Here is a 13860-nt window from a genome sequence, read left to right as displayed (position 1 = left end):
TACAAATGTATGTCTCAGCCCAAGCATCTTTGTAAAAATAGGTATAGAAGTCTTTTAAATGCTGAACTGTAGTACCTGCTTGATTTATTTTTTTAGTCAGTAATAGAGGAAACTATTAGTACAGTTTTATCAGGAAGTTACTGATGTGTGTGTGCGATTTACAGTGATTCTGTATATGTTCCCCAGCTTCAAAACACTTGGAACTACTGCTGTGCTTTCTGGAAGGGTCAGTTGTTGGTTCTTAAAGTTACACCTGTGCAGCTTGGGTTTGAGTTTTTAAAGAATATTTAACTTTTAAAGAAATTTTCTTAGCCAAAGAGCAGTTTGAGTTGTATCCATGGTTTTTGCTGGGTTAACATCGGCTTCAGTTAAATCGTTTGAATTATAAAGTAAGTATAATTATGGTGAAGAAGATCAGTCTCATTTTTAAATGCTGAATCACATTTTATTTCTTTAATTAATACAATAGAAACATGAAAATTCAGGACCACTGAAATATGCCAACTTTTGTTTTGGGGTTGTGTGTGTAGTTGTGTTGATTTGTTTGCTTGGTTTTTTTGGTCTTTAAATTTATTTATTTTATTTTTATTCTTGGGTACATTGGGTCTTTGTTACTGCGTGTGGGCCTTCTCTAGTTGCGGTGAGCGGGGGCTACTCTTCGTTGTGGTGCGCAGGCTTCTCATTGCGGTGGCTTCTCTGGTTGCGGAGCACAGGCTCTAGGCACGCGGGCTTCAGTAGTTGTGGCACACAGGCTCTAGAGCACAGGCTCAGTAGTTGTGGCACACAGGCTTAGTTGCTCTGTGGCATGTGGGATCTTCCCGGACCAGGGCTCGAACCTGTGTCCCTGGCATTGGCAGGCAGATTCTTAACCACTGAACCACCAGGGAAGCCCATGTTTGCTTGTTTTTTAAAGAAACTGAAACTGCTATATCTGCTAGTGAAAGAAAATGCTTTGTTTTGCTCTGAAGATTTTGCATTTGTTTAGGTGTATCTTGGTGCATAAATTACAAAGAATAATGCTAGTTAAATGCCAATAAACTATTTTACTCTTTTTATGTGAAACATACAAATTTCGGAGGGTGATGGTGGCAGTGGTGCCTCTTACTACCTTATGTAAAACACTTGAACATTTTCATCAATATTGCCATCATCTGTTTAATATTCCCAGTATATTTTCTCAAAGTCTGTTTACTTAAAGTTGTATGGAATGATATAATAAGCAATAAAATCTGAATTACACACACACACACACACACACACAAAGAAAGTAATAGTTCAGTTTTTAAAAATAAGTTTCTGTATTTTGGCAGGAACACAAATAGAATTTTTGACATTCATTATATTAGATGATTAATGATATTTCTTTCGATATAAAGTCCTCTTATTTAGGGTTTAATATTCCATATATTCTAATGAGTATACTTTTCTCAAATAAAAATAATTAAGAAATTTTAAACTTTTTCATGCTAATGTTTTAATTTCTGATGATAATAAAGAAAAGAGATTAAATATTTAGTAGACCATTTCCAGGAAAAAAAAAACTGACATATTTTACAGTGGTGTCCCCTAGGAGGTTCCGTGGATCAAGAGTAAAATAAGTTCCTTTGCGTACCACTAAACAGCTGGCTCTCTCCCACAGAGAGAAGAATATTTTCAACATGGAAAATATATGATACAGCATGTGCTTAGTATTGGGAAAATATCTACTTTCAAATACATATATTAATGTTTGTATTTCAATGTTTTTCCTCTAAAAATAATGTTACTGGTACAATGAAAAATAACAGGGAAAAGGAATCACAATGAAAATGAAAGGGGAGGTGACACTGCAGGGCGGGCCCACAGGCTGCAGGGTGGACAGCGGATGCAGGGACGCGGTTTGAGCTCCCGCCCCCCCATGGCGTCGTTGCCGCCATGACGGGCCTAGTGCTGCTGTACTCCGGGGTCTTCGTGGCCTTCAGGGCCTGCCTGCTCGTCATGGGAATCTGCTACGCCAGTTTTGACTTGGGCTCCCGCTTTGATGTGGCATGGTTCCTGACGGAGACTTCCCCCATCATGTGGTCAAACCTGGGCATTGGCCTAGCTATCTCCCTGTCTGTGGTTGGGGCGGCATGGGGCATCTGCATCACTGGCTCTTCCATCACTGGGGAAGGGGTGAAGGCCCCCAGGATTAAGACCAAGAACCTGATCAGCATCATCTTCTGTGAGGCTGTGGCCATCTACGGCATCATCATGGCGATTGTCATTAGCAACAGGGCTGAGCCTTGCAGTGCCACTGACCCCAAGGCCATTGGCCATCAAAACTACCATGCAGGCTACTCCCTGTTTGGGGCTGGCCTCACAGTGGGCCTGTCTAACCTCTTCTGTGGAGTCTGTGTGGGCATCGTGGGCAGTGGAGCCACCTTGGCTGATGTGCAGGACCCCAGCCTCTTTGTAAAGATTCTCATTGTGGAGATCTTTGGCAGTGCCATCGGCCTCTTTGAGGTCAGCGTTGCAATCCTTCAGACCTCCAGAGTGAAGATGGGTGATTAGATGATCTGTGTGGGTGGGGCTACCCCCCCACTCTTATTTATTTGTGGTTTTCCCGGGACAGCTGGAGCTGTGCCCCTTAGGCTTTCAGGGGGCTTGGTGTTCAGGGCCCTCCCTGCACTCACTTCTGCTGCCTGTGGACTTGGAGGCACTGCCTGGCTGGACCCTCAGTGTGGCGAGTGGGCTGCTGATGACCGTGTGCAGCTTTGCACCCGTGTCCCACCTCTACCTCCAACCCATCTTCCCAGTGTTTGTGAAATAAACATGGTATTGGTCTGGGTCAAAAAAAGTGAAAGGGAAATGTGTTATAATTCAGAAGCTTTAATTTTCAACAAATCACTAGCCTCATATATCTTCCTCTTGTTGGAGTTTTTATTCTTACTGTTGCTCATACTGCCCTCTCTCTGCTCAGTGGTTTTTGGTTCATTTTTAATTTTTTGTGGCCTCATCTGTCTCTACACAGCCAGACCTGAGAACTGATTCCAGGGAGCCTCGATGCTGAGTCACAGTGGAACACACGTTTGCAGTAAGCTCTTGCACACTTGCCCTTGGGCGTCAGGCCCCTGTGGCCCACCAGGCCATATTCCTGGGACCAGAGGTTTGCCCACACTATGCGATTGACGAGGAGGTTTGAATGGTGGTTACGGTGCCTGCTGTCCTTGTGGGTCCAGCAGTCAAGAATCCCAGGTGTCTCCCATCCCATGGAGCAGTAGTCAGGCCTGGTCAATGGTTCTTGTTGACTAGTGGGCTGCAGAGTCATTTAACGTGACTCTAACTGTCTGATAGCTTTCTTTATATCTGGTATAATAAAATATTCTAGGTTTCTTGTACATTTCTTCTTTCTTTTTTTTTTTTTTGCAATTGAAGTTATTCTTTTTTTAATTTAATTTTTATTTTATATTGGAGTATAGTTGATTTACAATGTTGTGTTAGTTTCAGGTGTACAGAAAAGTGATTCAGTTATACATATACATATTTCCATTCTTTTTCAGATTCTTTTCCCATATAGGTTATAACAGAATATTGAGTAAAGTTCCCTGTGCTATACAGCAGGTCCTTGTTGATTTATCTTTTTTTTTTTTTTGGCCATGGCTCATGGGCCTAGCCGCTCTGCGGCATGTGGGATGTTTCCGGACCGGGGCACAAACTCGCGTCCCCTGCATCGGCAGGCAGACTCTCAACCACTGCACCACCAGGGAAGCCCGATTTATCTATTTTATTTATAGTACTGTGTATATGTTAATCCCAAACTCCTAATTTATCCCTCTCCCCTCCCACCTTTCCCCTTTGGTAACCATAAGTTTGTTTTTGAAGTCTGTAGATCTGTTTTTGTTTTGTAAATAAGTTCATTTGTATCATTTGTTTAGATTCCACATGTAAGTGACATCATATGATATTTGTCTTTGTCTGACTGACTTCACTTAGTATGATAATCTCTAGGTCCATTCATGTTGCTGCAAATGGTATTATTTCATTCTTTTTTATGGCTGAGTAATATTCCATTGTGTGTGTGTGTGTATCACATCTTGTTTATCTATTCCTGTGTTGCTGGACATTTAGGTTGCTTCCATGTCTTGGATATTGTAAATAGTGCTGCAGTGAAACATCGGGGTGCATGTATCTTTTGTAATTATGGTTTACTCCAGATATATGCCCAGGAGAGGGATTACTGGATCATATATGCTAGTTCTATTTTTAGTTTTTTAAGGAACCCCTATGCTGTTCTCCATAGTGGTTGTACCAATTTACATTCCCACCAACAGTGTAGGAGAGTTCCCTCTTCTCCACACCCTCTCCAGCATTTATTGTTTGTAAACTTTTTGATGATGGCCATTCTGACCGGTGTGAAGTGATACCTCACTGTAGTTTTTCTTTTTTTTTTTTTTTTTTTTTTGCGGTACACGGGCCTCTCACTGTTGTGGCCTCTCCCGTTGCGGAGCACAGGCTCCGGACGTGCAGGCTCAGTGGCCATGGCTCACGGGCCTAGCCGCTCCACGGCTTGTGGGATCTTCCCGGACCGGGGCACGAACCCGTGTCCCCTGCATTGGCAGACGGACTCTCAACCACTGTGCCACAGTGGGAAGCCCTCACTGTAGTTTTGATTTGCATTCTCTAATAATTAGGGATGTTGAGCATCTTGTCATGTGATTTTGGCCATCTGTATGTCTTCTTTGGAGAAATGTCTATTTAGATCTTCTGTCCATTTTTTTGATTGGGTTTTTTTTTTTGATATTGAGCTGTTTGTATATGTTGGAGATTAATCCCTTGTTGGTTGCTTTGTTCGCAAATATTTTCTCCCATTCTGAGGATTGTCTTTTCATTTTATTTATAGTTTCCTTTGCTGTGCAGAAGCTTTTAAGTTTAATTAGGTCCCATTTGTTTATTTTTGTTTTTATTTTCATTACTCTAGGAAGTGGATCCAAAAAGATATTGCTGCAATTTATGTCAAAGAGTGCCCTAAGTTTTCCTCTAAGAGTTTTAAATAGTATTCGGTCTTACATTTAAGTCTTTAATCCATTTTGAGTTTATTTTTGTGTATGGTGTTAGAGAATGTTCTAATTTCATTCTTTTACATGTAGCTGTCCAGTTTTCCCAGCACCACTTATTGAAGTGATTGTCTTTTCTCCATTGTATATTCTTGCCTCCTTTGTCATAGATTGACCATAGGTACATGAGTTTATTTCTGGGCTTTCTGTCCTATCCCATTGAGCTATATTTTCTTTTTGTGACAATACCATACTGTTTTTATTACTGTAGCTTTGTAGTATAGTCTGAAGTCAGGGAGCCTGATTCCTCCAGTTCTGTTTTTCTTTCTCAGGATTGCTTTGGTTATTCAGGGTCTTTTGTGATTCCATACAAATTAAAAACTTTTGTTCTAGTGAAAAATGCCATTGGTATTTGATAAGGATTGCATTGAATCTGGATTACCTTGGGTAGTATAATCATTTTGACCGTATTGATTCTTCCAATCCAAGAATGTGGTCTATCTTTCCATCTGTTTGTGTCATCTTCAGTTGCTTTCATCAGTGTCTCATAGTTTTCGAGTACAGGTTTTTTGCCTCCTTAGGTAGGTTTATTCCTAAGTATTTTATTCTTTGTGATGGTAAGTGGGATTGTTTCCTTAATTTCTCTTTCTTATCCTTTGTTGTTAACTGTATAGAAATGCAAGAGGGACTTCCCTGGTGGTCCAGCGGTTAAGACTCTGTGCTCCCAATGCAGGGGGCCTGGGTTCGATCCCTGGTCAGGGAACTAGATCCGGCATGCTGCAACTAAAAGAGCCCACATGCTGCAACTAAAAGAGCCCACATGCTGCAGTGAACATCCCGCGTGCTGCAATGAAGATCCCACGTCCTACAACTAAGACCTGCTGCAGCCAAATAAATAATAAATGTTAAAAAAAAAAAAAGAAATGCGAGAGATTTCTGTGTATTAATTTTGTATCCGGTGACTTCACCAGATTCTTTGATGAGCACTAGTAGTTTTCTGGTATAGCATCTTTAGGATTTCTGTGTATAGTATCTTGTCATCTGCAAACAGTGACAGTTTTACTTCTTCTTTTCCAATTTGTATTCCTTTTCTTTCTTTTTCTTCTCTGATTGCCATGGCTAGGACTTCCAGAACTATGTTGAGTAAGAGTGGCAAGAATGGACATCCTGGTCTTGCTCCTGATCTTAGAGGAAACGCTTTCAACTTTTCACCACTGGGAGTATGTTGTTAGCTGTGAGCTTGTCATATATGGTCTTTATTATGTTGAGGTAGGTTCCCTCTATGCCCACTTTCTGGAGACTTTTTATCATAAATCAGTGTTGAATTTTATCAAAATCTTGTTCTGCATCTATTGAGATGATCATATGTTTTTTATTCTTCAATTTGTTAATGTGTGGAAAACGTCACGTTTGGTCACCTTGGAGCCCACTGCCTGGTCTCATTGTTTTCCCCCATCCCTATTCCCAACCACCCTTTGATCTCTCATTTCTGGAAACTGTAAGCCTGTTCATCTATTGTAGAGTAACCCCCGTGACTCAATATTACCATAGTGTGATGTCATTTTGTGCTATTTTGAACAATTAAAAGACTTTTTTTTGAAAAAAGATAAATTTGTATCACACTGAATGATATGCAGATATTAAAAAACCTTTGCATCCCTGGGATAAATCCCACTTGATCATGCTGTATGATCCTTTTAATGTGTTGTTGGATTCTGTTTGCTAGTATTTTGTTGAGGATTTTTGTATCTATGTTCATTAGCCTATAATTTTCTTTTTTTTGTGGTATCTTTGTCTCATTTTGTAATCAGGGTGATGGTGGCCTCATAGAATGAGTTTGGGAGTGTTCCTTCCTCTGCAGTTTTTTAGAATAGTTTCAGAAGGATAGGTGTTAACTCTTCTCTAAATGTTTGATAGAATTCGTCTGTGAAACCATCTGGTCTTGGACTTTTGTTTGTTGTAGGTTTTTAAATCACAGTTTCAATTTCAGTACTTGTGATTGGTCTATTCATATTTTCTATTTCTTTCTGGTTCAGGTTTGGAAGGTTATACATTTCTAAGAATTTGTCCATTTCCTCTAGGTTGTCCATTTTACTGGCATATTGTTGCTTGTAGTACTTTCTTATGATCCTTTGTATATCCGTGGTGTCAGTTGTATCTTCTTTATTTTTAATTTTATTGATTTCAGATCTCTCCCTTTTTTCTTGATGCCTCTGGCTAAAGGTTTATCAATTTTGTTTATCTTTTCAAAGAACCAGCTTTTCGTTTATTGATGTTTTCTATATTTTTCTTTGTTTCTATTTCCTTTATTTTTGCTCTGATCTTTATGATTTCTTTCCTTCTACTAACTTTGGGTTTTGTTTGTTTTTCTTTCTCTAGTTGCTTTAGGTGTAATTTTAGGTTGTTAATTTGAGATGTTTCTTGTTTCCTGAGGTAAGATTGTATTGCTGTAAAATTCCCTCTGAGGACTGCCCTTGCTGCATCCCATAGATGTTGGCTCACTGTGTTCATTTTCATTTGTCTCTAGGTATTTTTTGATTACCTCTTTGATTTCTTCTGTGATCCCTTGGTTGATTAGTAACATATTGTTTAGCTTCCATGTGCTTGTGTTTTTTACAGTTTTATTCTTATAATTGATTTCTAATCTCATAGTGCATAGTGGTCAGAAAAGATGCTTGATATGATTTCAATTTTTGTAAATTTACCGAGTCTTGCTTTGTGGTGCAGCATGTGATCTGTCCTGGAGAATGTTCCATGTGCACTTGAGAAAAATATGTATTCTGCTGCTTTGGGATGGAATGTTCTGTAATTATCAATTAAGTCCATCTGGTCTAATGTGTCATTTAAAGCCTGTGTTTCCTTAGTGATTTTCTGTCTGGATGATCTGTCCATTGATGAAAGTGGGGTGTTAAAGTCCCCCACTGTTATTGTGTTACTGTCGATTTTTTCCTTTTATGGCCTGTTAGCATTTGCCTTATATATTGAGGTTCTCCTATGTTGGGTGCGCATATATATATATATATATTTGTTTATTTTTGGCTGCGTTGGGTCTTCATTGCTGCCCCCAGGCTTTTCTCTAGTTGTGGCAAGCGGGGGCTACTCTTCGTTGCGGTGTGCGGGCTTCTCGTTGCAGTGGCTTCTCATTGCGGAGCACGGGCTCTAGGCATGTGGGCTTCAGTAGTTGTGGCACATGGGCTCAGTAGTTGTGGCTTGCGGGCTCTAGAGCGCAGGCTCAGTAGTTTTGGTGCACGGGCTTAGTTGCTCTACAGCATGTGGAATCTTCCCGGACCAGGTCTCGAACCCATGTACCCTGCACTGGCAGGTGGACTTTCAACCACTGCGCCACCAGGGAAGTCCATTGGGTGCATATATGTTTACAGTTGTTATATCTTCTTCTTGGATTGATCCCTTGATCTTTATGGAGTGTCCTTCTTTGTCTCTTGTAACAATCTTTATTTTAAAGTCTATTTTGTCTGATATGGGTATTACTACTCAACCTTTCTTTTTATTTCCCTTTGCATGGAATACCTTTTTCCATCCCCTCACTTTGCCTGTGTTTGTCCCTACATCTGAAATGGGTCTCTTGTAGACAGCATGTATACAGGTTCTCCTTTTGTATCCATTCAGCCAGTCTATGACTTGATTGGAGTATTTAGTCTGTTACATTTAAGGTAATTATTGATATTATGTTCCCATTGCCATTTTAATTGTTATGATTTTTTTTGTAGGTCTTTTTTCCTTCCCCTTCTCTTTTGTTCTCTTCTTTTGTGATTTGATGGCTATCTTTAGTGTTGTGTTTGGATTGCTTTTTCTTTTGTGTGTGTGTGTATGTATTGTAGATTTTTGGTTTGTGGTTACCATGATGTTTTGATATAGCAGTCTATATATATACAAGATTGTGTTAAGTTGCTAGTCTCTTAATTTCAAATGCATTTCCAATATCCTGCATTTGTACTCTCCTTTCTCACAGTTGCTGGTTTTGATATCGTATTTGTGTGTGGATGATTTCCTACCTTGCTGTATGTTTGCCTTTACTGGTGAGCTTTCCCATTCATAATTTTCTTGTTTCTAGCTGTGGCCTTTCTTTTCCATCTAGAGAAGTTCCTTTAGCATTTGTTGCAAAGCTGGTCTGGTCATGCTGAATTCTCTTAGCTTTTGGTTGCCTGTAAAGCTTTTGACTTGTCCATCAACTCTGAACAAGAGCCTTGCTGGGTAGCATATTCTTGGTTGTAGGTTTTTCTCTTTCTTCTCTTTAAATATGTCATGCCATTACCTTCTGACCTGCAGGGTTTCTGCTGAGAAATCAGCCGATAACCTCTTGGGGATTCCCTTGTATGTTATTTACTGCTTTTCTCTTGTTCCTTTTAATATTTTCTCTTTGTTTTTAATTTTTGTGAATTTGATTAATATGTGTCTTGATGTGTTCCTCCTTGGTTTTATCCTGTGTGGGACTGCGCTTCCTGCACTTGAGTGTTTCTTTTTCCATGTTAGGGAACTTTTCGGCTATTATCTTTTCGAATATTTTCTCAGGCCCGTTTTCTCTCTCTTCTCCTTCTGGGACCCCTACAATGCAAACGTTGGTGTATTTGATGTTGTCCCAGAGATCTCTTAGACTGTCCTTATTTCTTTTCATTCTTTTTTCTTCTGCTCCACAGCAGTGATTTCCACCAATCTGTCTTCCAGCTCACTTATTCGTTCTTCTGCCTCATTTATTCTGCTATTAACTCCTTCTTGTGTATTTTTCATTTTGGTTATTGTATTGTTCATCTGTTTGTTTGTTCTTTACATCTTCTAGCTATTTGTAAAACATTTCATGTATCTTCTTGGTCTATGCCTCCATTCTTTTTCTGAGATCTTGGATCATCTTTACTATCATTACTCTGAATTCTTTTTCAGGAAGATTGCCTATCTCCACTTCATTTAGTTGGTCTTTTGGAGTTTTATCTTGTTCCTTTGTCTGCAACATATTTCTCTGCCGACTCTTTTTGTCTAACTTTCTGTGTTTGTGGCCACTGGTGCGTGGAGCTGGGTGTCCTGCCTCTTGTGGGTAGGGCCATGTCAAGGGATATGTGTAGAGGCAACTGTGGGATCAGGACTACTTTAGGCAGCCTGTCTGCTGATGGGTGGGGCTGTGTTCCCACTCAGTTGGTTGTTTGGCCTGAGGTGTCCCAGCACTGGAGACTGCAGGCTATTGGATGGGGCCAGGTCTCAGTACCAAACTGGTGACCTCCAGGAGAGCTCATGCCAATGAATATTCACTGGGGCCTCCACCACCAGTGTCCTTGCCCCCACCGTGTGCCACGGCTGACCTCTGCCTCCCCCAGGAGACCCTCCAAGACCCACAGGTAGGTCTGGCCCAAGCTCCCAGTGCATGTGAAACCTTGTGTGTGTCCTCTAAGAGTGGAGCCTCTGTTTCCCCCAGTCCTGTGGAGCTCAGGCACTCAAGCCCTGCTGGCCTTCAAAGCCAAATGCTCTGGGGGCTCCTCCTCCTGATGCAAGACCCGCAGGCTGAGAAGCCTGATGTGGGGCTCAGAACTTGCACTCTTGTGGGAGAAACTCTGTCTGCAATATAATTATTTTCCAGGTTGTGGGTTGCCCACCTGGCAGGTATGGGATTTGATTATATCATGAAAGCACCCCTCCTACCATCTCATCATGGCTTCTTTTTGTCTTTGGATGTAGACTATCACTTTTAGTAGGTTCGAGTCTTTTTTGTTGATGGTTGTTCAGCAGTTAGTTGTGATTTTGGTGTTTTTCATGAGAGGAGGTGAGCTCAAGTCCTTCTACTCTGCCATCTTATCTCTAACTCATAGCCTCCTTTGTACATTTCTTGTCTCACATCTGGAATTAGCCTTTTTTTTTTTTTGTCAAGAATCTTTGTTTCCTTTAGTGGGAAGTATTATTTCAAGACTACCGTCCATGGGCTAGGATGCTCACTGCCATAGGATTGGTGACTGTTTTGAGGCCTGTTCAACAGAAAGGAGAAAAAAAATTTTTTTAATGTATTATGAATTTGTATAGGGTTTTATCAGGGTTTTACTTATCCTCTTCTACTCTTCCTTTCTCCTCTGCAGGGAATTCCAGTTCTAAGAAGATTCTAGTAATAACAGGTTATATTATTACTCATTTGCTTTAACCACAATACACACACAATAGTATTAGAATACTAATACCAACACTACCACTAATAATGTGACTAAAAAAAGTTAAAGTTTTTTTTTCCTTAGGGTTTATTCCACTAGGGATGCACAAATTACTGTTTTAAGTTGATTGAAACTTCCTTTTTGTGGGGTTATGCCACCCCCATATACTAATTTAGATTCTTTTGCTTCATCTTAAAATCTTTAATTTTAATTTTGTTTTATAATTATGTAAAATATTTACATAATTCCAAAGTCAAATTTATAAAACAAGGTATGTTCAAAGAAGACTTCTATTTTTAACCCTCATACTGTTCTTTTCCTTTCCCTCTAGTTAACCATTTAAAAATGTTTATATTTATCTTTTTAGCTTAAACACATAGCAAATTTTGTAAATAATGTACATTTTACTGTATATACACACTTTTCTCCACTTTGCCCTTTAATGATATATTCTGGAGATCTACTTTATGGATCTGACATTATTTAACCAATCCTGATTTAACCAACTGCTGATGGATTTTGTGTTGTTTCTGGCCTTTTTGCTATTACAAATACTGTTGTAAGGAATAACAGACCTGTGCATACATTTAAAAAATACTTTTGCCAGTTTATCTTTGGGAGAGATCCCTAGATACAGGATTGTGATCAAAGGGTTATTTTACCAGTATTGTCAAATCTCCCACAGCTACCATATTTTGCAGGACTATCAGGAATGTATGGGTGTGCTTGTTTCTCCACCAACAGTATTCAAACTTTTGGATTTTTGCCAATACATGATAAATAGCATCTCAGTGTTGGTTTTATTGTGTGTTTCTCTTAGCATATATTATATGGTTTATTTTTCACCTCAGAAGCTCAATTTCTTAGAGATCTTGGCCTTTTTATTTTTATATGCTCTTTAAAGATATTAGAGATACTACCACTTGAAATTTTTTTCCTGTATTGTTGTCTTCTTACTTTGCCTATGGTGTCTTGCCTAGGTGTCTTACTCTATACCAAAGTTTTATTTTTTTGTATGTGAAATTACATTTTGTCTTATTACTTCTGGAATTTGAGCTATTATTAGGAAAGTTTTCCTACTCATTATAGAGGAATTAATCCATGTTTCTTCTAGTACCTCTATAAATATATATATATCACAAATGGTCCTTGTCAAATAATTTTTCTGTTTATTGAAATGATATGATTTTTCTCTTTTATTCTGTTAATATATTATGTGATTTTCAGATGTTAAACCAACCTTTCATTCCTGAGATAAACCCCACTTGGTTAAATCCTTTTTATATTGTTGGAAAGTTTGTGGGGGTTTTTGTTTTGGAAAGTTTGTGTTTTAATTTTTATTTTATTTATTATTTTTGGCTGCATTGGGTCTTCGTTGCTGCATGCGGGCTTTCTCTAGTTGTGGTGAATGGGGGCTACTCTTGGTTGAGGTGCGTGGGCTTCTCACTGTGGTGGCTTCTCTTGTTGCAGAGCACGGGCTCTAGGTGCACGGGCTTCAGTAGTTGTGGCTCGCGGGCTTCAGCAGTTGTGGCATGCAGGCTTCAGTAGCTGTGGCTTGCAGGCTTCAGTAGCTGTGGGTCACAGGCGCTAGAGCGCAGGCTCAGTAGTTGTGGCACACAGGCTTAGTTGCTCTGCAGCATGTCAGATCTTCCCAGACCAGCGACCGAACCCGTGTCCCCTGCATTGGCAGGTAGATTCTTAACCACTGTGCCACCAGGGAAGCCCTGGAAATTTTGTTTTTAATGCCAGCTCATTTGATGTTAATCTACTGACAAATCCTTTTCCATACTGTCAGATACTCCAATAATTACTGTAATTCCAAAATAGCAGTCTGAATGATTTACTGTAATTCAGATTCCCCTTGTGACCTATGCATGCCTTTATACAGGTTTTATTGCATGCCTATGTGCCACGCATTATTAGATGTTGAGGATGCAGAAATAGGGTAGGCACAAGCCCTTGCCCTCACGGCAGTGGTGAAAACAATCGATAAGTATAAGATAGTTTAACGAGTATTGGGTAATATGGGGTACAATTGAGATTTATTCTTTTTTTTTTTTTTTTTCAAAAATTATTTATTTGGCTGCACCGGGTCTTAGTTGTGGCTTGCAGGATCTTTTTTTTTTTTTTTTTAAGTTGCAGCATGCAGGATCTAGTTCCCTGACCAGGGATGGAACCCAGGCCCCCTGCATTGGGACAGAGTCTTAACCACTGGGCCACCAGGGAAATCCCACAGTTGAGAGTTAAACAAAGGGAACTCATGGTAGTATCAATAGAATTTTTTTTTTAAGCCAGTTGGAGGAAGTTACCTGAAGTGTAAACTGAATTCAACCAGGGTTACCATATCATTTACTATCCAAACAGGGACACTTTTCAAAGTGAAAGGGAAAACAGGCACAAACTAGGATGTATAATCACTTGAGAGCTAACCAGTCAAAGGGGAAGAGTGTTTGAGGCAGAAAAAACCGTATGTGAAAGAGGACAAGGCCCATTCAAATAACTAAAAATCTTTTTTTTTGGTAACATTAGGCTCTGGTTTGCCTCTTACTTTTTATGTAATTTGTGTTCCTACAGTAAGGCTCAAATCAGACAAATATCATATAATCAACAAAATTCTGAAGAAATCACCTGTCACAAACTAAGCTGACTCCGTAAAACAAACTAAAAGCACAACTAAAAGCATCACAAAAGAAAAACAGATA

General features: G+C 39.6%; 1 pseudogene; it reads left to right on the top strand.

Moving 5' to 3' along the window:
• The first annotated feature begins 1865 nt into the window (after positions 1 to 1865).
• Positions 1866 to 3304, top strand: LOC115853811 (V-type proton ATPase 21 kDa proteolipid subunit c'' pseudogene; annotated as a pseudogene).
• Positions 3305 to 13860: the final 10556 nt, after the last annotated feature.

This window comes from Globicephala melas, chromosome 9 (assembly GCF_963455315.2).
Source record: "Globicephala melas chromosome 9, mGloMel1.2, whole genome shotgun sequence".
Taxonomy (NCBI): domain Eukaryota; kingdom Metazoa; phylum Chordata; class Mammalia; order Artiodactyla; family Delphinidae; genus Globicephala; species Globicephala melas.
This window is presented reverse-complemented; position numbering and strand designations above follow the sequence as displayed.